The sequence below is a fragment of the Cavia porcellus genome, unplaced genomic scaffold (genome assembly GCF_034190915.1).
Source record: "Cavia porcellus strain 051 isolate PalLab524CR breed Dunkin Hartley unplaced genomic scaffold, mCavPor4.1 scaffold_3, whole genome shotgun sequence".
In the NCBI taxonomy this organism is placed as follows: domain Eukaryota; kingdom Metazoa; phylum Chordata; class Mammalia; order Rodentia; family Caviidae; genus Cavia; species Cavia porcellus.
The window spans coordinates 17,629,387-17,633,868 of NW_026947486.1; the positions used below are offsets into that span (position 1 = coordinate 17,629,387).

Below are 4,482 nucleotides of genomic sequence, written 5' to 3' on the forward strand. Positions count from 1 at the left end.
GCAGCTTCTAATAACCATGTAGCTTTCATAAATCACAAAGTAGATATCTTTTCTTCCATATTTCACCCTTGCCCCCACAAATATCCTCTGAAAACTTTCATCTCAACTAAAATACTCCAATAAAATCAGCCTCCATGCAAAACGTCCTCTCACGATTATCTATGATTATCCCCTCATTCAAAGCACCACTGTGGTGTCTAACCTTCCTCATTCAGCCAACTCCCATTCTTTTTCTTCCATTTCACCTATCTACATTGCAGAGCAACCATAAATAACATAAGTTCTCTCAGTAGTGAGCGAGTAGGAGGTGGTGGACCGAAGCAGAGGAGCAATGCCTAAATCAAAAGACCTTGGTTCTTTGAACTGTTCAGGCAGCAATTTTGACAGTGAAGTTGACAAAAAGTTAAAGAGCAGAAAGCAAGTTGCTACAGGAAAAAACTGTAAAGAAGCAAAAGACTGGTGAGACTTTGAGGACTCTGTCATCATTTAAGCAGAGTAGCAGCAGGGACAATAATGTGATCCAGATTGGAGAAACGAGATGTCAGTGTTCAGGATTTCAAAGGGAAATTTCTAATTGATATTAGAGAATATTGGATGGAACCAGAAGGTGGAATGAAATCAGGAAGAAAAGGTATTTCTCTGAATCTGGAACAGTGGAGCTAGCTGAAGTATTAGATTTCCAACACTGATGATGCAGAAAACTGTAGAATCTAAGACATAAAAACCTATGCTGTGCTAGTTGATTGTCTTTTTATATTGGTTTTATTTTCTAAACATTGTTTTCCAAGCTACTGTATGTTTGGATTGCAAAATGAATATTTTTAATGTGCATTATTAAAAATGTTGAGTAAAACTAATTACCAACTTTATTGAAGAGGATTGCTTTGTATCCACCACATAGTGTAAAATAAAATCAATTAATAGCAATCACTTAACTTGTTGTGATCTTTTTTAGTCAAAAGACTAGGTACTCTTTAAGGCCCAAAGTAAGTTTTATAGGTATATTAGCTTTAACTAGCTTTTATAGGAATAACAGCTTTTAAAGAGATTTTATGTTGAATTGAATTTAAAAACTTTTGATTCATGCAATCCATACTTTATCTCTTCCCTTCGATTATTTGTGTAAATTTGACTTTTCCACCTCAACACACTCCTAAAATACCAGTAGGTCACTGAAAAAAATCAAAAAATAAATTGAAAAATTTCTGGAAGTTAGTGACAATGAATTTATAACTTAACAAAACCTCTGGTACACTATAAAAGCAATTCAAAGAGGAAAATTCACCACAATCAATGCTCACATTAGAAAATCAGAGTGAGTCCAAATAAATAAACTTATAACAAATCTAAAGGTAATTGAGAAGCAACAACAAATCAACACTGTACTAAAATTAAGAAGTGGTATTATAAATATGAGAGCAGAAATCAATAAAATTGAGTCCAGAATAGTAAATTTTTAATAATCAACAAATTGAAAAGCTGATCCTTTGGAAGAATAAATAATCCCTAAAGAAGATTTAACCAAGAGAAGAAAAATAAAACTCACATCTGTGCAATTAGAAAAGAAAAAAAAAGGATACAAACAGATACTGTTGAAATCCAGAAGACAGTTACTATTTTGAAAATTATATTTCAACAAATTAGCAAATTTTGAAGAAATGGACACATCCTTATATATATATAAATTATCAAAACTAAACTAATGAGACATAAATATACTTAACAACCCAACAATAAGCAATAAAATTGACACAGTAACACTCCATCAGTAAAAAACAAAACAAAACTTGATGGATTCACCACTGAATTCTACACCACCTTTAAAGATGTTATATCACCAATACTTCTCAAGCACTTAAAAGAAACTAAAAGGGATGAAGTACTCACAAATTCATTTATGAAAATTAGTGTCATCCTGATCCCCAACCAGGTGAACACCCAACTAAGAAGCTAGAGGCCAATCTCCTTAATGAATATAGATGCAAAACTCCTCAGTGAGATTTATCAAATAGAATGGAACACATCATCAAACAGGTGATGTTAGATCAAAAACCATATGATCATATCAATAAATGAAAAGAAGGCCTGTGACAGAATCGAATCTGTTCATGATAAAAAAATCCACAATAAAAGAGTTATAGAATGTGCATACTTGAATATATAAAGCTATTTATGACAAGCCAACAGCCAGGAACACACTAAATGCTAGATTGTGACTAAAAAGATTCCTCATAAATTCAGGAACAAGACAACGATGTTCACTATCACCATTTCTATTCAATGTAATACTTGAAACATTAGCCAGAGCAATGAGCAAGACAAAGAAATAAAAGCAATACATATAGGAAAGAAAGAATTTGAATTATTATTATTTGCAGTAGACATGATACTCTACATAGAAGACCCAAAGAACTCAAACAAAAACTCTTAGAATTCACAACAAACTGGGGCTGGGGATTTAGCTCAGCAGCATAAGCGCCTGCCTTGCAAGCAGGCAGTCGTGAGTTGGATCCCCGGTACCAATAAAAAAGAAAAAGACAAAAAAATTAAAAAAAAAAAAACAATTAACAACAAACTTCAGCAATGTAGCAGGATACAATATTAGCACACAAAAATCACTAGCATTTGTGTACACCAGTAATGAATTAGACGAGAAGGAAATTATGAAAACAATATAGTAGCTTCAAGAAAAAAATGAGATATCTAGGAATTAAACTAACAAACTAAGTAAAAGACATTTACAAAGAAAAAATATAGTACTGTTAAAAAGGAAATTGAAGAGAAAATGGGAAACTAATCTCTGTCCCTGGATAGGCAGAACCAGTATTGTCAAGATAGTCTTACAACTGTTATATAAATTTAATGTAGTCCCAATCAAAATACCAACCGCATAGTTTAAAGAACAACAGAAAACAATTCTAAAATTCACATGGAACAAAAAAGACCCATAATAGCCGTGGCAATTTTGGGCAATAGAAGCAAAGCAGGAGACCTTGCAATATCTGATTTCAAGCTATACTACAAAGCAAAAGTCAAAGGGCATGGAACTGAACAGAAACAGATCTGTGAATCAATAGAACAGAACAGAAGATGAAGAAACATCCCCAGACACATTCAGCTATTTAATATTTGAAAAAGGGTCCAAAAGTATACATTAAAGAAAGGATGGTGCTGAGAAATACAATTATCTGTTTGCAGAAGACTGAAACTGAACTCTTATCTCCCATCATATACTAAATAAAAATCATTACTGATCAAATATCTAAATATTAAAACAGAAACAATAAACCTACTGGGAGATAAAATAGGTGTAACACTTGAAGTCATAACTGTAGGGAAGAATTTCCTATTTAGAACCATAATCGCATGAAAACAACATCAGGGATCAACACATGATATCAGAGTAATAGCTTCTGCACAGAAAAAAAAATCAATTAGTAGAATGAAGAGACAACATATAGAATGGGAAAAGTATTTTGTCAGCTATCCCTCACACACAAGACTGATACCTAGAATATATAAAGAACCCAAGAAAAAGTAAAACACCTAAATTTAAAGAGCCAATCAAGAAATGAACAGATAAGCAAGAGAAACGAACAGATATTTCATAGAGGAAGAAATATAAAATGATCAACAAGCATATGAAAAGTGTTCAACATCTCTGTCCGTTACATGCTATGATTCTATTTACACAAAATTCTAGAAAATGTAAACCAATCTATTGTAATAGGAAGCAGATCAGTGGTTACCTGTCAGATGGCGTTTGGAACAGTGCAGGGAATAGATCACATGGATTACAAAGAGGTATGAGAAAACTTTTGGAAATGATAGATATGAACATAATCTTGATTGTGGTGATGTTTTTACAGGAGTATACATATGTCAAAATTTATAAAATGGAACACTTTAAATAGTTGGAGTTAATCATATGTCACTCTAGCTTACTAAAACTTTAAAAATATAACACCCCACTTCACAGAAGAGCAAGTACAAATGGCCAATAAATATATGCAAAAATGTCCAACATTAGAAAATCAAAATTAAAATAACACAGATTCCAAAAATAATAATATCTATAATCAACAAATCAAATAGCAAATGCTGGGGAGAGAATTCAGGAGAAAAGGAACCTTTCTTTATCATTGCTGGGAACAGAAACTGGTACAACCAGTATGGAAATCAGTATGGAGATTCTTCAAAGAATGAAAACTAGAAATTCCATTCAAGCCAGCTATTCCTCTTTTAGATATCTTCCCAAAAGGGTTAAAGACATCATATTATAGTGATACATGCATATCCCTGCTTTTGGCAGCAGGATTCACAATATCTAAATTTTGGAAGCAGCCTATGTCCATCAACATTTGATTGGGTAAAGAAAATATGGGATTTGTACACAGTAGAGTACTACTTTGCCATAATAAACTTGAGTTATTTATATGAAAATTAATGCACTTTTAAGCCGTAATGTTAAGTGAAATAACC

At 32.5% G+C, this 4,482-nt stretch overlaps 1 pseudogene; it reads left to right on the forward strand.

The window, feature by feature from the left end:
- Nucleotides 1-313: 313 nt before the first annotated feature.
- On the forward strand, nucleotides 314-714 carry LOC100735185 (activated RNA polymerase II transcriptional coactivator p15-like; annotated as a pseudogene).
- The last annotated feature ends 3,768 nt before the right edge of the window (nucleotides 715-4,482 follow it).